Source organism: Lingula anatina, chromosome 3 (genome assembly GCF_051362555.1).
Source record: "Lingula anatina isolate TDL-2025a chromosome 3, LinAna3.0, whole genome shotgun sequence".
NCBI lineage: Eukaryota > Metazoa > Brachiopoda > Lingulata > Lingulida > Lingulidae > Lingula > Lingula anatina.
Window position 1 is genome coordinate 5,599,040 of NC_141769.1, and position 25,492 is coordinate 5,624,531.

Consider the following 25,492-nt stretch of genomic DNA (forward strand, 5'->3'; position numbering starts at 1 on the left):
TATTTGATATTGGATGATCATTTCTACATCTTTCCTTTAAATTTACTTTATGAAGATTATATTGGAAATATTTGAAAGTTTGATGGTAAACTATTGGGTGAAAAAACTAAAAAAAACATGAAAAATAGAAAATTTAAAATGTGCATTTTATCACCCAATAACTCCCCTATGAAAAAGCTATTTATTTGATATTTGATGATCATTCTGACATATTTTCTATTAGGATACTTTATGAAAAATATATCAGAAATATTTAAAAGTTTGATGATAAAATAGTGAGTGAAAGAATGAAAAATAAATCATGAAAATCTTCATTTTTATACCCATGAGATTTGGATTCCCATAAAGAAAAGGACCTATTTTATATTCAGTCACCATACCATTGTTTTCTACATAGTTTGCACAGAGATGTACATTTTGTTATTATTTGAAAGTTTGGTGGTGAAAATTTTGGTGAATATTTTTAAAACAAGTATTCATCTTACTACCTGTAGGTTTTGCACTTCCATGTCAAAATGCTACATTTTTAACTCAAGAAATTGGCCCCATCCCCTTTTTACTGAATTCTTTGTATATAGCATACCCAGTATTTTACCATTCAAACTTTCAAATATTTCCAATATATTCTTCATTAAGTATCCTTAAAGAAAAGATGTCAGAATGATCATCAAATATCAAATAGATAGCCTTTTCATAGGGGAGTCATTGGGTGTTAGAATACAAATCTTTAATTTTCTTATTTTTCATGTGTTTTTTATTATTTTTTTCACCCAATTTTTTAACCATTAAACTTTCAAGTACTTTTAATATATTCCTCATAAAGTATCCTCAAAGAAAAGATGTTGAAATGGTCATCAAATGTCAAATAAATAGCTTTTTCATAGGGGAGTCCTTGGGTGGTAAAATACAAATCTTTAATTTTTTTTTTATTTTTTCATGAAAATTTTCACCTGCAAACTAACAAAAAGTGCCAATGTGTCCTCCATTATGCATACTACAAGATCATAGTCATTTACTCAAATTAAATTAGATTTTTGAATGTTTTTTGATGGGAGTCAGATTTTCATGGTACACCGGGCCTCTGAGGCCCGGTTTCAGGGTTTACGTAGGGTTCCATTTCCTTGTGGATGAGGGTTAATAAACTTGTTAATAGATTTGCAAAACCTAACGCCAGTTTGCCCGATTTGAGAGATGTCTGTATATGTTTATTATCATTTTCAGGATTTTTAAGATATAGCGAGGTATCCTCAATTAGAAGAACAGATATTATATTCAAAAATTCATATTTTGAAGTTTTTATAGAAAAAAGCAAAACTGATATATACAGAGATGGCTCTAATGTTTTAATAGCCAGAACAGGTAAGACTTCATGCCCATATGTTTTCTTACAAAGATATCTTTAAGAGCCGCAGACATAGAAGAAGATTCAGAGAAGTATATTTTCAGATCGGTCAAGTATTTAAAGAAATCAGGAAAACATGTTTTAAGGGATACTGGAAAATTGTCGTATACACGTATGAGAGAAACAGTTTTACAAAAATTTGAAGAATTGGGTTTTGATAAAAGTAAATTTGGTCTACATAGTCTACGAGCAGGTGGCGCATCAGCTGCAGCAAATTGCGGGATAAAAGAACGATTATTCAAAAAACATGGTCGCTGGAAATCGGATAAAGCAAAAGACGGTTATATTAAAGACAATATATTGCAAAGAATGAGTGTATCTTTAAACTTGGGTATTTGATATGCATTTACATTTTGTTTGTCGATATTGTAGGACAATGTGAATCCAGAGTGGATGTGGATTAATAATTATGTACGTATATAAGTAGATGAAATTGTATTTGTTTTTTCTTTTTTAGGATAAAGTAATGATACACAGAGGAGGCCCGTTCTTTGTGGTCGAAGCAGGCAGAGGCACATCGACTCATTCCTATTTATAAATAAATGATTTGGTGTTTGAAGATGACGTGGTTTTATTCGTTGAGAGTTATTAGACGATAAATAATTTATATACGTTTAAGCGTAAGCGAATTAGAATATAAATGTATTTATCGTCGTTTAACGGGTCAACGATGACGTGTCTTAGGAGAGAGGTCATTAGGAGGTACAGGGGGCGCTGTATTCAAAAGGTGAACAGATCACGTGAGGAAGGGAAACGATCATTCGAAGTCGAGCTACGCTAATGTACAGACATTCCAGTTTATTCCAAATAAAAGTTTTTGTATAAAAACATTTGTATAAAGATGGGGTTTGATTATACGTTATAAAATTATCAGATTCATGTAAGTACGAACTATACCGGAATTGGAATTAGGCTATGCGGGAAATGTAACTGGTGACGGAGCAAAAGTTTGTATGTAATATTGTATCGTCTGTACACAGGCAGAGGCACATCGACTCATTCCTATTTATAAATAAATGATTTGGTGTTTGAAGATGAAGTGGTTTTATTCGTTGAGAGTTATTAGACGATAAATAATTTATATACGTTTAAGCGTAAGCGAATTAGAATATAACAATAATAACTTATTTGCTTTACTTGCTTATTTTAAAGGTAAAGTACGAGGTAAAGTTCAGTTGTTGTATTATAATAATAGTTGAATTGTAGTAATTGTTAGTTTAACAATTTAAAGTAATTGTTTATATTGTAATAATAGGGGGGAGTTTTGTTCGCCAAAAGGGGGGAGAGTGTGACGATATAGTGCGTTAGATGAGATTATTTTATATTGCTAAGTGTTGTCCGGTGTGCAAGTTTGAATCTCTCCCGTGATTGGTAACCTAAAGGTAAAACTGTTCACTGTATAGTTGGTTCTGATTGGTAAACGTGTACTATCTGAACTTGTATATAAGGTCCGACTTGAAATAAATCGGTCTCTTTGTTGGGACTTTTGGCTCTAGCCTCTGTGTTCTTGGCTTTTTTGGTCCTCTTTGCGGCTCTCTTTGGCTCTTTACGGCTCTTAACTCTGAGATACCAGTAAGTACATTGTTATTTGTACCTTCATAAGGCACTCGGCCGCGAAGGCGTAACAGGAATCCCAGCTGGGGAATCCCACAAGAGGAACCAAGTTCGATTTCTGAGCTCGCATGTCGGAGGAAGCACATTCAAAATGAGTGGATTTTCCGACAAAAACTTGTAAGAAAATATTGGAAAACGTCTTTCTGAATAATTTTTAATATATTTCAAGATAGTTTTATGTATAGATAAGCGTTTTATCGCTGCAAAGCACGGCAGTAAAATACGTCGATGCGGGTTCTTCATGGACCAAACGTTACTTCCGGAAAGTTACGTGAAAAGTTACAAGAGTTTATAAGTCCGAGACTTACAAGAGTTTTGAGAATACCGTGTAAGTCTAAGATACAAATTCACGTAAATAGTTACAAATTGTTGTAAATTACAAAGTTTTGAGAATACGGCCCCAGGACCGTAAGTGAGCAGGCTTTACTAGTAGAACTCGTGGAAGCAGACCACAGCACAATCAGGAACAAACACACATCAAGCTTGGACAACAAGTCCAAGCTTGATGTGTGGATCAAGATTAGCAGAAAAATCACTGCTGTTGGTACAGCAAGCAGAACGCACGAGGAATGTAAGGAAAAGTGGCGGCAGCTGGTTACTGCGGCCAAGAAGGCCCACTGTGGGCTACGCAGCCACAGTGGCAAGACTGGGGGTGGAGCTCCTGCTCCACCCCTGGATGCCACAACGGAAAAGATAATTGAACTACACAAGGATGACCCAGCCTTTAATGGCGTATCCGACGGCTTTGAGACAACAGGTAGGCCTATTTAATGCTTAATTTTTTTTTTACAATTATTGATTTAATAAATAGATTAGTGAAATTATAAATGCTATGCTGACGATAATACACTTTGTCGTCTGCTTCGGAGACGTGCATTTCAAATGACCTTGACCTTACGCTCGTCGAAACATTTTCTATTGGTGGAACTCAAGAAAAAGCAACTAATGTGATTGTTACCTTTTATAAAGATAAAAACCTGCGTTGAACATTTAGACATGTATTTCCATCCAGTGCATTGTTCTTGGCCTCTTTTACTCTAAGATAAAACCTCCGATGCACTACTGTCGTAATGTCCCATTCCCATGCCGTCGAAAATGTTTCAGAAAAACTACAAAAAACAATATTTCCTCGACTGTGAAGAGATCTAACAGTAATGGGCATCGTTGTCCTCGAACTAAACATGTTGATAAGTGATTATAATCCCAATATCCTATCCAATCCTGGCAAATGAGTTAAAAAATACAGCGTAAGCTCCTCCATGAATCAAACGGTGAAACCGAACTGCGTTTGAGCGCACTTGTTTTGACCGGTTCAAAAGTGAGTGACAGCTCAGAACTGGGTCACGAGATCATTGCGTGCCAGGCAAGAGTACTTGAGCAAAATTACAATGGACTTGTGTCTCTTTTGTTTATATAAAGAAACTTAGATACCCACTCTCCCACATACACTAAAATAAGGGAAATTTGCTAATGCCATTTCCATGTCATTTTTACTCTCACAAATGATATCATACTGTATCAATTCTCTAAAATCAAAACAAATATTTTATTTCAATAAAATAATTAAAATAATTGAAAATGCAAATTGTTTTAATTGATGTGAATTTTCTTTGTTCTTTGAAATGGCAGAAATCCCCAATTTGCAAGGAAGTACAGATGATATAGTCACAGTGGATTTTGAATCACTGTTAGATGATTTAGATTACCAAAGTATGTTTATAAATCTATGTACTTTTTTTAAAAAATGAATAAATAAAAAAAAATAAAATAATAATAATAATAATAATAATATCATAAAAATATTCAAAAGGAAACTAGTTTTTACCAGATTATGGATAGTTATTAAAAAAAAGTAAAAAAAGTAAAATATACTAGTAGTGTTATACAGTGTATGTATTTTTATTACAGGTAAATATTATATAATTTTACAACTATTTACAGATCCTCCACCATTCCCATCCCCGCCTCCCGTCCCCGCTATACAAGCACAAGTCAAGATGTACCCCAAATTCCAAAGAAAAGAAAGAAGCATACATGTAGCATGTCAAGAACAGGTAAGACATATTGAAAAGCCAATACAGACTTCAGTTATACACAATATGTTATACTGTCTGTGCTTGTACCGAAAGCATCTGTCTTCATTTGTTATGTTAAGTAAAAATAACATTTTTTTAAATAAGAGGCTTGAACTTTTGCATAGGTAACATTACAGCATATGATATATCTCTTTTCTTCATTGTAGAAAAAACAGAATCAGAGTTGGAGACTCTACAGAAGCAAGTTTTGAAGCAGGAGGCAATTAATGCCAAGCTAACTGAGAAGAAACTGCTTTTAGAGATTCAATTATTAGAAAAGCAACTTTTAGCAACTGAATAGAGCTAGTTAATTTATTGCTAACAAAAGTTGCTTCTCTAACAGTGGGATCTCTAAAAGCAAATTTCTTTCAGATTATTTTATTATGCATTATTAGTTCCTCCTGTCCAACGTTGGGCATTGGGTGGCAAACTTTTTCAAACTTGTCCGGTCGGCAGAGGCCTTCTCTATCTCCTCCCACCTGATGTTGCCTCTTTGCAGATCATTCTGGAAGGTTCTCCTCCAGGTTATCCAATAGTTGTATAAAATGTTTAAATTGTTAAATGTTTATGTATATCAATACTCTTTGTCAACAGCAAAGCAGGCATATTATTGTTTTTTGCAGATTTACATGACTTATAGTTGTATAAATGTTTCTAAAATGTTAAATGTTAATATATCTTTACTCATTGTCAATTACAGTATTAAAATATTATTAGTTTATTAATCAACATCATATGTACAATATGACAATATACATGTACTAGTAGTAAATGTTACAGTAGTATGTATATACATGTAAATAGATCAATTTATTACTTAAAATAATATTACAGTTCTTTGTACTTGAAACTTAAATTTAAAATTAAACAGTATATATTACATCAAAATATATTAAAGTTTTTTCTTCTTGGCTATATTCATAGTTCTTATTATTATTAAGAGAAAAATGCCCTTGCCACATGGTCCCTTACGGCCCTACCATCTTCAGGGCCATTGTACTGAATTCCCATATTTGGGCCTGGACCAGGGTCATTTCCATCTGGCAGTGGCTCATTCCTAATAATAGCTATGTTGTGCAAGACTGCACACGCACCAATGATATTGCACACCCTCCCTGGTGACATTCGTAATTCAGCATGAAGGCAGTGAAATCTGGAAATAAATAGAATACCCAATAGAAGCAAATAATTTATGTAGACAGCAAAATTTGGAAAATATAGTAACTGAATAAATTAATGGAATATTTAAGTATTAAATGCATTGGCTGGTACATTTTTAAATGAAGCAAAGAAGCAGTGACCCCCCCTCCCCCCCCCCCAGCATGAGCCCCCTGTACATATATATTCACAAACATAATTTTATAGCAATTTTTGGTGGATATTGCAAGCTAGTTACCTTCTTTTCCATATTCCAAATACTCTCTCAATCAATGTCCGTGTTACTTTATGGGATCTGTTAAACCTCTCTTGGGCCCTGGTGGTGGGATTCAGGTATGGTGTTAGCAGGTATGGTTTGCAGGCATATCCGCTGTCACCAAGAAGTGTACCCAACTCTGATGTATTATGCCTTGCTAGCTCTCTTCCGAGAGAGGAGGTGTTAAATACATGCGAGTCGTGGACACTCCCTAGCCACTTTGCCACAATATTTGTGAATTTCCCTGCAATTTAATAAATATTTATATTTAAACATTTTATATTATAATTATTTCATGTTTTATAAAGAAACCAAAACTTAACCACGCCCTGTTTCAATTTAATAATCAGGGGGTAGCTACATATAACGAATGGGCATGAAGAACAAAATCATTATCGCACACATCGATTAGTCATGCCTTATTTACATTCTGAAGGAATGCAGTCGGTGCTACTCGGTGCAAGGTTGTCCGGAACCGCGCAAATTTAGATATAACCCAAATTTAGAATTGAGCTCGAAATGCGGACACCGTTGGATACTTTAGTTAGGATAACGCGTTAGTGTAACCTTCCAGATTCGCTGTCTAAATCGTTACGTCTAAATCGCTACAGAGGAATCCACACTGACAAAAATGACCAGTTTCAATCGTTTAATGTGAACTCGTTGCCGGCTTAGGTACATTCTGATTCTCTATTCAATATTACACACTTTTAGTACGTACTCCAGCCAATGGCTTCATGCACTTCTTATCACTGGCTTCTTAATGTGACAGGTAAACAAGCCTTACTCAGCCTCTTCAAAATTGACACAATGTATTATGGAGAATAATATTAGTTATGACTTGAAATTATTGACATCGTCCATGAATTATTAAATGTCTCCGACGTATTCCTCCCTTTCCCAAACAAAGAAAAATAGAATATTTATGACATTTTTCTTTCTTAATATGTAGCCTACTGCATTAAAAGGGTTATATTATGTACCTTAAGTTTTAATAATAATGTAAGCAGTGAATATGTCAGGAACCATAGTGTATAGAAAAAAAGTGTAATTAGTACTTTTAAAACTTTCATACATGATGTTGTATTAACTCAATCAGAGGAAGCCATTGTTTGATAAAATTCAGACATGGGAAGCCAAGTTGTACAAGTTGTTCAGATAATGCTTCACACCTTGCAGTTCAAATTTTAATGTCCTTTGTTCCGAAGCCAGTAATCTGTTAGAACTAGATTACAGGGTGTTATTAGGAGTGACCACCAGGAAAGGGTGGACTTGTGTTTGAAGTAACCGATCAGTTTTTAAGTTAGGTGATGGACAGTTTAACTGATAAAGTTTAGTATAAAGAAACCTGTAAACTTAAATCTAGGGGAGGATATTGGAGAGAGAGGAGGAGAGAGGTCATACTTGCCTCATGTAACTTTTAGTGTGGCAAAATATATTCTGTTGAAGTTACAACATGGAGTCGTTTCATTCTTTTCCGTGTGCAGAATTTAAGACAAGGAACCTGGGAATCCCTGTAGCAATATTACAGATAGCGTTATCCAAAGTTGTGAGCCCATTATGCACAAACCCCTAGGGTTTTATTATTAAAAAGGTATTTAATGTAATGTGGGGGCCCCCGGGATGGTCGTAAGGGGGTTCCCCACAAGGTGAAAGGTCATATCACAAAGATGGCCGCTCACTCGGTTACGTACCTATACTCCCCCGCACCGATACTCCCCCGCTTCTTTACATCCCTGCACCGATACTCCCCCGCACCGACACTCCCTCGCACCGATACTTCCCCGCTTCTTTACATCCCCGCACCGATACTCCCCCGCACTGATACTCCCTCGTACCGATACTCCGCAAAAACACTCCTTGGCTTTGTAAACCCCATTCGTAATTTACAACACTTTCTATAATGCTTTTTTTTTCAAGATGCACCAATCTCTTGGGACCCAGAATTGACTAATTTTATTCGAAATATATTGGGAAAAATAAAGAACGTTACACGAAGTCGATCTCAGACTTAGTGTGCAGCTTGACAGTACGTAGGTCTACAGCTCTTTCTTGTGATTTTTGAGAAATGTTTTTGCAAAATTAATTTCGTTCTCCTACTGTACTCAGTAGTTACTGTATATATATTGTACGGCCTTTTATTTATTTATTTATTTATTTATTTTATTAACTTAAGGCAAAGTTAGTTTTAATCTAAGATAACGCAGCTATGTCTTTTTTTTTCAGGCAACGATGAATTCGTAAAATTATTAAGTAATAAAAAAGAAGTGCTAAAGCTTCGTTTTCTGTCTTTTTCCTCCAACCTTCTTTTCTACTCTTTAAGCTTCTTTCCCTTGTCTTTTGAATCTGAATTAGATTAGAATCTGAATTGAGCAAAATTCAAAATTTTTGAAAATTGTTGCACAACGAAATTGTCGAGACACGAGCATGCGTCGTGAGCACGCCTTTTATACTCGCAGTCCCGTCGTTTGTTCGTTATAGATGTGAGGGCGTGCGCCGTACTCAACACGAAAAGGGCTCTTTCTCCTTCATTTCTTGCGGCGTGCATCTTGGACCAGGCAAGTCTCACTTGCAAACCAATCGCAAACTCCTTAGAAAGGGAGCAAATTACGCTTGCAGCCTCGCTGTTCGCAGATTATTCGTAGAATCTATTGGAAATGTTCAATATCCTCCGTACGTGCTTACATACGTGCGAACTCGAAATTTCGCATAAAGGACTTGCGTGGTACAGTACATGAGATTCTCCGCAAAATTTGGACTTAAACGGGTCGTAGATTCTGATCCACTTACCTAGACTGACCCTAACCTGTATAATTAAATGGAGGGTTGACTCTGTTACTCGATCCTCAGTTTCGTCAAAATTGCATAGGGGGAGTAACGGTGCGGGGAAACAACAACGCGGGGGAGTATCGGTGCGGGGGAGTAACGGTGCGCGTATAACGGCAATTTTACAGGGGGTTTATCGATGCAGAGATCTATTGGTGTGGGGTCGTATCGATGTGCCAAAATTTACTAAGGGGGAGTATCGGTGCGGGGGAGTATCGGTGCGGGGGAGTAACGGTGCGGGGAAGTATCGGCATGACCCCGCTCACTCGCCGGAATGACAGTGTCTCATCTACAGTTATTTTTCACTTTTTTTGCCGGTAAGGACCATTAGTTTGAATTAAAATTTCTAAACAAAATACACACCTTTGTGGTCACATACGGCCTGTACGTTAATGTTGTGAAAGTTTTTTCTGTTCACGAACGCTGGTTCGTTTTCACTAGGCGCTTGAATCCTCACATGAGTGCAGTCAATGCAACAAATACATCCCGGAAAACCAGCTATCCTTAAAAAAAAACCGTCACTCATACCTGCGCTAGCCTGGGGTGTAACAGGAAATTTGATGAAGTCAGCTTGATGTTCACACAGAGCCAAGGCCACCTTTCTGACCACTCGACTTACAGTCGATTTGCTGGGCCCAACGGTGTCCCCCACAACTTGCAAAAAAGAACCGGAGGCGAAAAATCGCAGTGCTATTAGAAGTTGCTCTCTAACACTCAAAGAATGATTCCTTTCTGTCTCTGGAGCTATTTGGTTGTGAAGTAAGTTTTCTAAGTACAGTATCGAATTTCTACTGAATCTAAATCTTTCAATGAGTTCTTGCTCAGTTGCTCCAGCAAAATCAAATAAATCTCTACTGAAATTTCTGTCTCTTCTCAGTCTAAAAGGTATATATCTGCGAGGATTTCTGGCAAACCGCAGCAGGTTTGCCATTTTTATCCGGCGGTTAAGGAATTTAAACTACCTCCCTTGATCGTATAAATTTAACCAACCGTTTAGGAGATTTAACCGTTGGTTAGTGCTAAACGACGTTTATGAAACCCGGTTAAACGTCGTTTAAGTTAAACACTGGATTTAACCGGTGGTTAGTGCTAAACGTCCTTTATAAAACTGGGCCCTGACGATTATACAATGATCTGGGCCCGGTTTCATCAAGGCTGGATAGCGCTATCCTATGGCTAAAAATGGCCGCTATCCTCTGGATAGAGCTGTCCAGAGGATAGTGCGTTTCATCAACAGTGGATAGCGTTATCCAGGGGATAAATCAGCTTATCCAGAGGATAAAGTTGTCCGCTCAAAATAGGTGGGATAAATCTGCTATCATGCTGTTAAATCATCAAAAATGGCGAACCTGTTTGCTTTGGAAGTAAATCCTATGAGATTTCACAGGCGAAGAATGATTAGAAAGAGAATTTTAGAAGATGTATGTTTGCTTTTGATGATTTAAGTGATGCTGAATCAATAGATTACATAACAGACTTTATCAAAGTTGACATCGCGCCTGCTACGAACAAAACCCATGCAATCTCCCTGGGAGACCAATTAACTTTATTTTACTAAAACATACCTTTTAAATCGACGAAATATGTCTACACTGCTATCGACAGAATCTGCCAAATGTGCCAAGTCAGCCATTTTGTTAGAAAGTATGTCACGACCTTGCCCTTCAACTGCAAATCTGTGTAAACATTGCATGAGGCACAACTAATGCAATGTGATGTGTTATTGACACTGACACTAAAATATCCTGTAGATATTTTCCCAATTATTTTCATGAATGTACCATCTTGAAATATACTTAGAATATTGTTTATTATGGGTTATTTATTTTCCAAATATGGTATAGACCACTTTTTGTTTGCAACTATCATGGCTTTTATAATGTTTATAGCAACCAACTGCATTGTGGGAATGTCTTTTTCCAAATATGGTATTGGATACATTTTTATCCATTGTATTACTATCATGCTCTTTATCCAGCCTTTATGAAACACAAATTTACACAGAGGATAACTATCCAGAGAATAAGAGATTTATACCATGGATAGTGTTATCCACAGGATAGCCTATCCAGCCTTGATGAAACCGGGCCCTGTTGATTTTTCTACAAAAACACTCTACCGAACGATAAAGTATATGCTTAAATTTTATTTTGTACACCAAAGTAATGTTCATGTATAGATTTCATTGAGTATTCGCCCAAGTTAGTAGCGTGTATCAAAATGGCGTCACGTAAAACGGAAATGTAAACATGCTCTTTTGAATTGTGCCAAATACAGCTTAAGAATTTTTTTCTTTGTCTGCTCATGTATTTTGATAGTTTGAGATTCGTTTTTGAACATATAGAAAAATTAAGATGTGCGGAGACCTGTAACTTGCAGATTTTCGACATTTCCAACAAGGTGTATATTTACTGTCATGATCAATGTGTCGAGTGACAAATGCAAAGACTTATCTCGAATCTTGTATGAATGTTGCAGTTCTACATTGAATATTTGCTTTTGATGCCATTTATGTGTTTTGGTGTTGATAAGGTTACACGAATTGTGAATTGACATGTAGTTTGCTTGGTCCTGCTTACAGTATATATATATACATGTAAGTACATGGGGATTTTTCGGTAAAAGGTCCACTTTTTCAGAAAAAGACACTCCCCCTTTAAAATTGCTGGCTACGGGCTTGATAAATAAATAAATAAAAAATATTATTTAAAGAATAAAGTAAATAATTAGGTTACATTAAGAATCAAATAAAAAATAGATAAAAATTAGATGATTTAAATCATTAAATTAAATTAATAAATAATAAATAAATTATGATTTAATAATTGAATGAATAAATCGCTGTGAAGAAATAATCATTGTCGCAGCTAACGCGGTGAGTGTCAACCCATTATCAGGGCCATAACTTATAACTCCTTGATTCAACGTACTTTCATAAACATGTAGTGTGACCACACTGTCAGCCACCCCCCTTGTTGCACCTTGCAAGCGATTTGTCTCATAACTATGACAAGGCGTTCTTTTTTCTTGTTGTTGTTTAAAAACGGACCACTTTGTCAAGGCTAATTGCTTAGCTCCCTGCGCGTCATATGTACTTAGCTCTTTGCGCGTCATATGTAAACGCTAAGATGTGAATGTTAGACCGGGTAGTTGATTGTTTTGCCCGCGCGCCGCACTTATGCTTTCTTACTAGAGCGATCTAGAACAAGTCGCTAGTTTGCCCTGTTTGTAACTGTAGCAAATATGTTCGACATGCCGTTTCTGCACGACAGCCGGAGACACAGTAATTGTATAAGGCATGGTTTAAGCTTGTTCGAGAGATAATAACAGTCGCGTTTAACAAAAGATAGTAAGACCCCCTCCTCTTTAACTGATGTCTTACACTGTTAATATTGACCGCACTTTCATATATTATGTAATACACTGTCAGACTTTCCCCTGTTGCACGTTGGCGTTGGATTGTACTTGTGCCTCTGTCAATGCACCTCATTTAGTTTAAATATTTTTACCGCATAAACCTTTGTGGTTAAGAGTTATTAGTTTAGTAGTAGAAATAGGATGCTTAGACAAAAAGCTTCTAGTCAACTCGCTAAGACCTAGGGTGTGATGCTGCTATCATCCGAGGAAACACCTACACTGAATCCTCTTCCTGAAGTCCCCCTAGCTGAAACAAAAAATGCCCCTTGAACCGGTCCATTTTTAAAGCGTCGAATCATTTTTGATATCACTGAGCGTTAAAGCGTAGGTTTATTCATCATGATCTATTTTGTAAACAATACTTGTCTAGATTTTACTTGGATTGATCATAGTCACTGTTTGGCTACTCGCCTATAATGCGTGCTGAATGACAGACAACTTATACATATTATCTGTGTTACTGTGTTTATGACCACGTTAAGTTAAAATAGAACGGTATCGGTGATTTAATCCATCCAACATATTTATATTTCTTCTTTTAAATCCAGTGTTAGGTTAACATCAAGTCAAAGCAAGCCTTGCAGATTGATTTTGTTTAAATTTTCGTAAATTAAGTAAAGCTAAGTAAAGCCTGTTTCTAGTTCATCCACACTATAAAACTGCATGAAGGATAACAAGTCTCTGAAGCCAATTAACTTTCACAATGCCCTGTGCTTTAGAGTCCCATGTTCTTCAATAAAATGAGTATGGCCTGAGAGAAATATAAATATGAAGCCGTGTATGAAGATGTTTCAAATAATAAAAATCAGGAATTTATACATGTTAGGTACATGCACATCACTTGATAAGTCATTTCACAAAAATGGCATCTAATTTTTCAGATAAACCCCCACTTTTATCGATCTCAACGCCTTGTCTGATGTTTATATGTAGGCGTATACTCCAATATTAATTGCGAACAATATCAATAGCGACTCGAGATCGTTGCCTGTTTTTCACACTTTTACACAAACTCATGAAGGGTTAATAAAAGGATTCGCGTTGCGACATCTATCTCTTTCATTTGAACAGGCAAATTAAGGGCTGACCCGAAGTAAGCTTTCATAACTAATTTCTCTTTGACTGTACAGGGGTATATTGTAATTACTCCACTTGGTCGCCTCCATTGTCTTGTAACATTGACAAAGAATGTATTTTCACACGCTAGTTTACATAACTCCTTTGCCTTGTGTCTTTATCAAGGTTATAATCAGTTTGAATAGGTTGTCTTGCCTCACTTAAAAAGGGAGTTGTTCTTCACACTGGTTGTTGCCTACATTTGTGTAACTTATGCTAACCTACTTTGTACAAATATGGTTTTAATAAATCGCCAAAACTATGACACTAGTGAACATTGTGTATCAAACATTTTGATACGATTAAATAAATGCGCAAGAAGGATTACGGAATGAGTTACTATTTACCTCCCCCCCCCCCCCCCCACGCGCCCTTAAAAAAATGCTCTTTTGATTTCGAAATGAATTTGTTTTTAACGCAAAGAAGTCCAATACCCCTTTCACGACTCAGTCATTGTACAGCATGTTATATTACTCTTTACCCTTTTTATTTGACACTGTCTCTGTTTCTCTCCCCTTTTACTTTCTCTTGTTAGAAAGAGGGCAAATAATTAAGCATTCAAAATATGCATCACCAATCTTCAGAAAAGAATGAGTGAATGAACCATTGGGCTGGCACACAACGTCCGACACAGCAGAATAAATTAAATAACAGCTTTCACAGATTTAACTGCAGTTAGCTGTACAGCGTCACTATATACATAATCCGCTGCACGCGCGAAGCTGTTGAACAAAAGGGTAGTTCTCTAGGGAAGACCTTTTGTTTACATAAGTACTCTAAGGGGGCGTGCCTAACCAGGCGACAAGAGGATTATGCTAGTCACTATATTCCGTCAAATTTGTTTAGCGACCCTATCATTATCACACTCCCTCTATTGTATTTTCTTACGTTATAATTGTATCTAATCTTCTTCGTTAGATGGAAAAAATGCACACATATATAATCTTATGACTGTATATACAGGGCTTGACATTAAGGGTGACCCACTGGCCCTGGGCCACTGAAAACCAACCTAGGGCCATTGAATCACTGGGGTCACTGGCCCAAAGAGCAAGTAAAATGTCATGTGTCAAATCATCCATTGTCTAACACAGCACAAAAAGTCAATTTTCAGCTCTTTTACTCTTCAGGAAATGGGTCTGAATATTCTCTTTACAAGCCTTTTCAACGGTGTAAAGCTCTACCGGAAAGTTCAGGGTCTACGGGTTTACTACCCTTTTATGCCTAAGCTTAAAATTGTAGTTGCACTATTACTACGTCTTTCCGATCAAGTATAGGCGTCTAAAAACAACCTCTTTACAACTCCTTTCCGATCAAATATAGGCGATTTTTGACACGTCTTTATAACCCTTTTCCGATGAAGTAAATGCGATATGAGGTACGTCATTATAACCCTTTTCCGATCAAATAAAGGCGATTTTAGGTAAGTCTTACTACCTTTATCTTATCAAATATGGACGATCATAGTTATTTCAATTACTTATAGAACTGATAATGTTTCAAATTCATGTAGCATTTCACTTAATGAGAAGAAGGCTTGTGAATTTTCAATTATAGTAATTTATTGCAAAAAACAACAATAACCATTACAATGCAGTGGGAATTATGTTTATAAAGCGCAACACAGCTACTGTATTTCACAAGTGGAAATAATCTTACACTAATGTATTTTTTGTACACTCATTATACGCACACCCTAAACAATAGCGAATACCATTAAGAAATTTACCTAGTAAAATAATTACGCAAATAAATACGAACCACATTTAAATACGACTTTCCAGAACAAAATCTAAGCAAAAGTACAATTATAGGAACGTCACAGATTCATAAATAGTCAGGCTTTTTCCATTATTTATCTGACATCTGGTAAACATATGATGAAAACGAAAACGACTACTACTTATCCATCGACTTAATGTATTTGCAGAGAGTGGCCGCTCGTTAAATAACATGCCAATTATGTGTGCCCTAATTGCCCGACCCCGTTTTAAAAATTACACTCATTAGGTATTTTTGTTGAGTAAGGCGATGAAGCCTAGCTTCCAAGGAAAGATGAAATATTGTCACCAAAACCCCTACAAAATGCGTAGGCTAAAGAAATAAAATAACATTAAAAATATGGAAAAATTAAAAACAAGAGAAACGCAACACATTATGTACCTGAAATATCCGACTAACTTAAAGTATTTAATCAAAATCAAATAAATGCTGCTCAAATTCTAAGAGAAAAATGTACTTTCAGAATAAATCTGTAGAAAATACAGCTATTTATTTCTTGAGGTGGGTTAAACGTTCATCTTATTTAGCGTGATTCGTGAAGCACCCCATTCACGCGACTTGTGAATGCAATTGTTTATTCTGCGCCCTTCGTGAAACGAAGACATTATACCCGGTGATACGTGATTTTCAGGATATTTTTAAAATGCCTACTATCAGTGAGATAATAATACACTGTAATTTGTGTATTGATGATTTAGCTTCCCGCGTACTGTGGTCATTCCCCTCCCCAATTGGACTTTCAAGACTGGGCCTGAATTAAAACATATCAGTTTACTTGGGATCACAGCAAAATAATATACAAATATATGTTCAAATGTAAGAAGTACTGATCTCATTGTAATAACAATATATATAAAAACAGTAAGTAAAAATCAATCACCGCAAAGGAGATATATTAACATTTTTCATGTTGAATACTGTGATATTATCAAATCTACAACTTTGGACTCTAATCGTCCTTGCGTGTAAATTATTTTCCACACATGAGCATTTCTTTAGCCTGGCAGACCCCCTCGTCAGATATTTCTGCCGTTGCCCCTTTCAACGTCTTCCCCTTGTTCAGTGCTGCTATCGCCCTTTCCTTTTTTCCAGTGCGGTGTCCTTCTTAACGGTTCCTGTGAAGATATAACGAAATGATATCAAAATATAATGTGTAATAACGTATTAAACATAACTGGGTAAAGGGAACAGCATGTCTGACTAAAAAAATTCAGACAAAGTATCAGGATTGAGAATTACAAGAATGCATGTAGCCTACCATTACAACAGACATGGAGAATGTAATAAAATCAAAGACTTGGTAATTTATCAACACACATTGATAATCAATTATTAAAAATGAAAATATTTGAATATTATGAAAATAACAAAAGGAATAAAACCACTTACTGTCTTCATCCTCTCGTTTTTCCTGTACATATACTTTGTACTCGGTCTCTGTGGCTATCTTCACACCACACCACATCCTCCCCTTTGTAGTTGCGATTTAATATTCGTTGTTTAGGGGTGGTCGGCTCATGTCTTAGTTAAACTAACTCTTATCAAAATAACACGATCCAGGACTGGGCCCCTGGGGACGTGTGTTTTGACAGCGCCCCTGGTTAAAAGCTTTGAGATTGTTTTTGGGACGTTAGAGTTTAGATTGAAGTAAAAAAGTTCCTTAGATGCGTTATCACATGCTTGTGAAGAGATGACAACGGTGATAGAACGTGTCCGTCTTATAATTCTGATTCAAATTATGTTAGATAACTATTTATTGCCGTATTCAATATTATCGACTTCACTTAAGTATGATGTGAGAGAGGTGTCTCGCCTCTGTATGTGTTTGACCTGAAGGGCCGACTGTACGAGATACACACAGTGCGGCTGGGGAAACGAAAAAAAAAGGGTGGGGGGGTTGGACTGGTTGCAGAAAGCGCTTTTCGGTTAACAAGTGACCTTCATCAGCTGCAGAGTCCTGAAAAAGAGAGAGGGGGGGGGGACTGTGCTTAAACAAAGAAGTGAGAAACCAAAACACTTGGATTAAGCTATTAGGTTTAAGCCTTCATCACCGCGGTTGGAGAGAGGTTACATAAAAGATTAAATAGCTTATTGGCCACCATACTGCTTGTTACACTGACCTCAGCTCATGAGCCATCTCTCGACCATCGTGTTTCAATGGTACTTCATGTGAAAAATGTGTTAATTACTGGTAGCAATCCCCATACCAACACAACCGAATCCGGCTGTCATCTAAAGCAGGCCTGTCCTTCTCTGTCAAAGCCCAGAACTTATAAACAAAACAGCCGTTTTTGACTTGCGGCGATTTACTTATTTTCATGTGAAAAATGAATTTCTATGAAGAAATCAGTATATTGCGATATGCTACATTTTCATTAGCAGAAACCTTGTAAAAGTGACACAGTTAAATGCTAGTCAGTTATGTTGCTGCAACCAGAGTTGCATATCCAAGGCCACGGCCAAACTTTTAATAATCAAACAGCATGGCCTTTGACCAAGTCTTATTCATTATAATTCATTGCAATTTTATGGAAATAATGATCATGCTTTAAAAATAGACTTTGATATCGCTTCTAAGCAATCTGTATTAATTTAAAATGGTTTTTGAGACGACTGTGAATTGGACTGGATTTGATAGATCAAATAAAACTTTTAGGGCTAAATCAGCAAAGAGAAATGAAATGATGAATAACGAAATATGATAAGCCCTCGGGGGAAGCTTCCTCAGGAGAGATGTTCTTATGATCGGGATGATCACGCCTTTCGACAATATATACATGTAGCGCACCTAAGATAATAAAATGAAATTTTGAAAGGAATTAACAATATAAATCTTTCAGTTCCATTGAAATCTCATGTTCTTAAATGTCAGTCACAATCCGATAACGACCGTCACATAATACCAAGGCAGGACCCCTGCGGAAAAACGTTGTTCAGTCGCGAAGAAAGACGAACGAGATTACGCCTGTTGAAAGGCCTTGTAAAAGAGAAAGGGGTACTCCTGCGCGGAAAAACGTCATTCAGTCTCGCGTTGTAAAGGCCAGCTTGCACTGTTCCGACGTCATTCCGCGGAGGCTGAAAAATCGGAAATATTTGTTTTTGTGCTGTGTAAATTGTACTGCCAAATACCCGTGACTGTCATGATGAGTCTGAAGATATTGACTGAGAAGGTGCTGCTTTTGAAAAACCAAGAATACCAGTGGAGAGGACCCTGGTAACTCCCATACATTCTGTGCCTTTCCCCAAGTTTACTTTCCAGTCTTCAGGTGTTTGGTGAGAATGCTGGAAATAACTGGTTAGTGTTTGTCAGCTGACCATTAAGTTATTTTCATTGTATTTTTGCTTGGCTGTTAATCTCTATGAAGGACTACACTTTTCTGGGGTGTTCATCAGTATATCCCTTACGAAAATTTCCTATAGGATCCTATAAGATTTCCTATAGGAAATTGTCCCTTTTTCCTATAGGATCCTATAGGAAATCTTATAGGATCCTATAGGAAATCTTATAGGAACCTATAGAAATTCATATTAACTGCTTTGAATATTTTTACAGCTTTTTATATATTGTTGGATCTTTGGCAAAATTGGTAATAAGCACTGGTCCCTCAAAAAAGAGAATATCATGTTTACATTCTTTATTTAATATGTATAAATGTATGTACATATTCCACAGTATGGTATGCAACCAGCTTACTAGAGAATTGTTTTATTGATTTTTGCAAATTTAATGGTGTTGCTACTGCTGTTTAATTATAAGTTCTATAAGTTATCACAAGTATCCAATATGTCTTGTCAAGCTGTGGCGTCACTGTCTTTTTCTTGTGTGAGTTCGAACTCCTGCCAGAATGAGTGGCTAAAGCCTCCCCTGGCCATACCGTGTCCATTGTCAGCATACCGCTTTAGTCACTTAATAATTGAAGAATTTCAGACCAAAGTCTTTTGCACATTGTTCAACTTTACTGTGGTAAGTCTTTTGCACATTGTTCAACTTTACTGTGATGGCCTTCTTAACCTCCGTCTGAGTTGTGTTGAACCATTTGCAGATGTATTCTGAAAGACAGACATTGTGAATTTCAATTAACTGTACATGTCTACAAAAATGCAAAATGATGAAGGAAAATTTTTCTAATGAGATCAATAATAATCATTGCACAAATTCTATTTTGAGCAATTCATAGCCTTTATTAGTTAACTGAATTTTTTTCAAAGACAAGGTTTTAAAGCTGGATAATTTGTAAAAAAAAAAAAAAAAAAAAAAAAAAAAATATATATATATATATATATATATATATATATATATATATATATATATATATATATAAAGAACATGAACATATTTCATAGGACCAAGTCCACAGGAACAATCAGAAATGAATTTTAAAATGCAGAAATTCGCAGTGGAGAAAACTCTACTCTGGTTAAATATGCAATTGGACTATTACAGAGCTGCCAGGGCCAAAAAAGTCCCAAAAACTCATTTCCGAGGGTAAACAGTAATTCCCTATTCTCACCAGTCTTTGCTTGACCTAAATCATCAGTCCAAACCACAAAAAAGCAATCCCCAAGTTAAAATTTATAGCTTTTGTGTAAGCAAAATGGTCAGATTTTCACAATGCACATTTCATTTCCATTATGTATAGGTTAGCAAAAAATATTTTTTAACAAACTATGGTGTTTACCTCACATTAAGGGATTGAAAAGAAATTAAAGGGAAAGAAAACTTGGCAAATAAACGATCCTGAAGAACGTGTGAGGTAATGAAATTTGCCCTGACAGCCCCTCTAACATGTTAATTGTATGTTATTTATTAGCATGGGTCTTCCTCAGTTATATATATATCATGATGGTCCCTTGGAGGCAGTTGTGGATAACATTAAATAGATAATTTTTAATAAATCACAAACCAAAAGTTAAATGAAATGTCATTTTTTTTAGATTCAACTGCATTTAAAGAAATATGAACAATTGATCACAGTTTTATAAGAAATAAAGAGACTAAACAATGATTGCATTATGTATCCTTGTTTCTCATTATAAATTATAACTTGTTTAATGTAATATATATATATATATATATATATATATATATATATATATATATATATATATGATGTTTACAAGGTACACTACAAATTAGATCAATTAATTATCTCATTTTCAATTTGATTAGATGCCCAAATGATCCAATGCATTACTCTAATACATACCTTCCTCAATCCGATTTTTCTACACTCTGTACCCTTCCACTATGCTCCTGAATTTAAACTGTCTTGATAGCTGTATACTCATTTGCTGCTTGTCTCATATAAACAAAGACTTAGACAGGATACCACACATCTGATAACACCTAATTGGCGGTTTAATCATTAAATTAAGATCTGCACTTCTGCCTTGTTCTCTTATTTTACTGATCAAGATTTATTTCTATTTACTAGTACTATTTTTGTCTCTTACATATTAAACTATTTAAAATTAGACCCTTCCAATTATAATTTTAAAAAATATCCCTAATCTATTTAAAATTTACATTTCTGTTTTTAAAAATGCAAAATATTGAAATCTGTGTGATAAACAAAACTAAGTAAACATTTAAAATTCATGTCCTTAAAGCACTGTTCCTGGGAAATGTTCATTCAGCCTCTTGAATATGCACTGACCTTGTTAAAAGTTTTTTTGAAACTTTTTGCCTTTAAAATTAAAGCAGATAACAAGGTTCCAATAAACTCGTTGGCCAACTTGATCTGTCTATTCTGAGTGCAGGAGAAGCACCTGCCTCAGCAAGTTATGAATATTACCTTTGCCAAAACTGACATACAATTAAGATCATCCCCGGCTGAAAATTCTTGAATATAATTTGTAATTAAATACATAACAAAGTAAAATTCATTAAAAATTTTAAAAAACTTAAGCATAACTTAAGCATAATAATCCCCAAACTTGACCTCCAGTCAGATTTGATTCTTTTGAGAGCACTGTATCCTCTCTCCACCTGTGAAGTGGACAGGGTGAACAAGGCAATTTCAATTAGCATTATTATATGTATTCTAATCTTTGTCTGGTCTCCTAGCCTTGAAACAAATCCATACACATATCTTTACTTTTAGGCCTATTCACTATAAACATGCCACCTATGTGCTCTTTAAATGCAGGCCACTCTCAGTGGAAGTCTTGTGGGTCAAAGCCCATCCTGTTTAATACTTGAAGAAAGTATTGTTCCAGAACTTGTCTGCTATGAGAAAGGTTTCTAGGGTAAACAGTATCCAAGACTCTACAAAACACCATCTCTTGTTCAGTCACACCTGCATCAACAGCACCATCACACAAAATCGTATATGGAAATAAATTTTCCTTGGTCTTGACTAGAACACCTCTTCCCTTATTGTCAGCTGATATGAAATTCGGGAATCTGTTAAAAATAAATATAATGATAAAATCATACATGTAGGAAATAGAACGGATAAAGGTATGCTAGTAGTCCTACACATTGTATGTAAACAAAGTAAAACTATAACTTTGCAACAAAATATAACATTTCACTGGTACTGAACGTCAACAAGTGCATCTAAACTATGCGAAGGGAGGTTACTCCAAAATTATTTCTATACATTTCGGCGCTTATATGAAACTTAGTGAATGCAAAAAAGACCCACCTTTTAGTCTGCAAACCCAAAGCTATGTAACTTGAAAGGCAAACGGCAGATTTCAGCCCGGGAGCCACCGGCTCATATGACGGTTATTTTGGAGAACATTAGATTTGGCCTCGTTTTCAAAACTTGAAGCGGCGGCCTTAGCCAATTTGGCGGGAGGAGCAGGCATAGAGACAGGTAAGATGAACAGACGTTTATACGCTGATATGTTGATAATTTTACTAATGCACTTGACAGAATGATAAAGTATATTCTCAAGCTATATTTTATATACCATAGTAGTGTTTAAGTATCGGTTTCACTGAATCTTCTATCAAGTTACTGACGTGTTCCAAAATGGCGGCACACAGAACCCAAATGTAAACACGTTCTTTTGAATTGTGCCAAATGCAGATAACAATGATTTTTCTTTATCTGTTCAGTTTTTTTAATAGTCTAACATTTGTTTTTGAACAGGTAAAAAATTTAGGTAGGAACCTAACCTGTAACTTATCGATTTTCTACATTTCCGACAGGTACATGTAGTATATTTTGCAATGTTCCGAGTAACTACATGAGCAGTCTTGTGTTACATCTTGAATGAATGTCGATGTTAAATATTGAATTTTTGCATTTTCATGCAATTTTTTTGTGTTTTGAAGTAAACTAGATTAAATACTTCATGAAATGACAGTGTGTGTTGTTGGGTCGATCACAGTAGAGTGAATACGGGGCAGTCTTGCCTCATGTCTTGTATGAATGTCACAATAAAATATTGAGAATTTGCCTTCTTATGCATTTTTTGTGCTTTGATGTTAATTAATAGAAATGGCTAGCAAAATGACATGTAGTATACTTGATTCTGTATAGATAGATAGGCCTATATTATGAGAGGGGGATAGGTCACTTTTGAGGATATGAAAGCCATTTTTTAGATATTCTGCATATTCATTTTCATGCTATTACTTTGCATTTTGATTTAAGTAAGATGAAAAAAATGTAATATTTTGAAATTTCCATGAAAAAGGAGTGAAACTTGTATAAACTGATAAAAATATTTCAGTTATTTATTATTATCATGCACAAGAATGCCCAAAAAATTATAGGTTTAATATTTTATCTACCTTTTCATACTTTCAGTGACCTAAAGTGTTGACAGTTCAAAGGCTTGTGTTATAACAATTAGGATGTCAGTGTTACACAGCTGAATATACAAGTATACATTGCCAATTAGTGAGTAACTTTTCATATCAATTTGTTGGTATATATCACTTGGACATATTTTTTATTTTAATCATAAATTGAATAATATATCATGCCCAAGAGAAAGCTTAGCTAGGACATTTACCCATGTGTTTTCCTTGTGGTCCCTGTCCAAGGTGTGGGAAAGTCTATTTATAGTTGTTGGATGCTGATGTCAGTGAAAAGCAGTGTTATCTGCCCTGCATGTGTGTGCATGGTATGAGTGTGGGGCCACACATGCTTGTAAATTATAGTTGTGAAAGATACAAAACCAACCACAAGCATCTTTTTAAAAATATGAATAACAAATTTTGACTTTTAACATGTTTGCCCCTTTGGCAGGTTACAAATGTACGATATCAATATGGGGGAAAACTTGTTAGTCAAAATAAGTTTTGTTACATTTTTTACCCCCATTTGTTGACCATTTGCAATACATACGTGCATACTGTGCATCATAAAATGCCAAGTGCTATAACATTGTGTATATGTTTTCAAATTGTGATAGCCATCATAGGCAAATTTTTGTTAGAGGGAACAGTTTATTTTTGTTTAAAATCTCCCACACACACAAACACGTGGGTTATAAGTATGTGAGGGAAAAATGTTTCATGAAAAAAAGAACATTACATTAACAAAATTCCTCCTTTGTTTTAATTTATAAATATTGTTTACCAGTACAATAATTTGTGTATTATAGTTGTGAACACTGTAGTTTGTAGACTTCAGAGCTTCATTTAAATGGGAATTTAATTGATTTGAAGATTCGCATGTTTGCCACTGCTCAGCTCTTGATGATGAGCTCATTGATCAATATTGATACACTTTTAGATATTACTATTTTAGATAATTCGATTGATACCAGCTTCCCTATTATCAAGATTGTGGTTTATTATTTATACTGATTTTAGTGTGTGTCGTTGTTGTGTGTGTGTGTGTAAAGATATATGCAGTTAGAAAAGTGTTTTTGAATGTTAGTTTTTAAATCTTTTTAATGTTTTAATCTAATATTTTTCTAGGCTTGAAGAACATGAAAGGGACCAGGATTAATCATTTTGCCATTCCTTGGCAATTATGACAGAAGCTCAAGCAGCTATCATGAAGCCATAAATAAAGTTATTTAATCCTTTTAAAACTGAAAACATTCTTTTAAAACTTGGTTGCAGTTCTTTCTAATGAATAAAATACATTAACAGATTCATGTAACATCATTAAATGTGAAAGTTTTTAAATGAAGTTTGGCTGTGAAATCACCACTATGACACTTACAAAAATAAATTAAAATGAAAATATAGACTGGTACAGGACTAACTGGTATCAGTGAAATAAATTTCTGATCCCAGGTAAATTAATAAAATTATATTAATTGTTTATATTGATCCTGATTTTAAAAGGAGTAGTTTGTCCTGTGGCTATAACTGTATGTTATGATCATGAAGTGTAAAATAATTGCCATATCAATGTGTTGCTAAAGTAAAAAATAATTTTTGCCACAAATATACATGTATATTTGCATCAGCTTTAATCCCTGTTGGCTTTCACAATATTGATATTTTTGTTCATGATATTATATAAGTTTTAAATGTTGTATAGTGGTTCATATGTAACAAAAAAAAAAAAGCAAATTAAATTGATAAAAAAAGTCTTGTTTGTTTTGTTTTTATTATCATTTCAATAAAAAGAAACTGGCAGCGGGTGGCCTCATGTAATAGATAAATGTTTATTTACAAAAAAAAAAATATGAAATGTTTGTATCTTCATTTCCTCTATTCTTCCTGTGCAAGCTTCTTCTTCTCTATATAGACAATATTGTGCGGGTGGGGAATTCAAAACGAGGTTAAATTACAACAAGAATGTACTAAGTCAAAACGAGGCTGGCTTGCGGTTGTTGCAAGTACCAATTTTTTTACATACACGGGTGTGAATTGATTTGTGCCATTCCTGGATAACGGTAAAGTTCCTTACATGCTTACATTGA

At 35.3% G+C, this 25,492-nt stretch overlaps 3 long non-coding RNA genes across 3 annotated transcripts; 1 reads left to right on the forward strand and 2 right to left on the reverse strand.

Annotated features, from left to right (window-relative positions):
- Positions 1-15,450: 15,450 nt before the first annotated feature.
- LOC147762823 (uncharacterized) lies at positions 15,451-17,907 on the reverse strand. The gene is made up of 2 exons (XR_015333578.1): positions 17,036-17,907; positions 15,451-16,761 (listed from the first exon to the last, which is right to left on the reverse strand). It is a non-coding gene; the product is annotated as an uncharacterized LOC147762823 (long non-coding RNA).
- A 1,366-nt stretch (positions 17,908-19,273) lies between these two features.
- On the reverse strand, positions 19,274-22,390 carry LOC147762824 (uncharacterized). The gene is made up of 3 exons (XR_015333577.1): positions 22,297-22,390; positions 20,854-22,052; positions 19,274-19,696 (listed from the first exon to the last, which is right to left on the reverse strand). It is a non-coding gene; the product is annotated as an uncharacterized LOC147762824 (long non-coding RNA).
- A 23-nt stretch (positions 22,391-22,413) lies between these two features.
- LOC106152238 (uncharacterized) lies at positions 22,414-24,862 on the forward strand. Its single transcript, XR_001237314.2, has 3 exons — positions 22,414-22,470; positions 23,413-23,505; positions 24,534-24,862. It is a non-coding gene; the product is annotated as an uncharacterized LOC106152238 (long non-coding RNA).
- Positions 24,863-25,492: the final 630 nt, after the last annotated feature.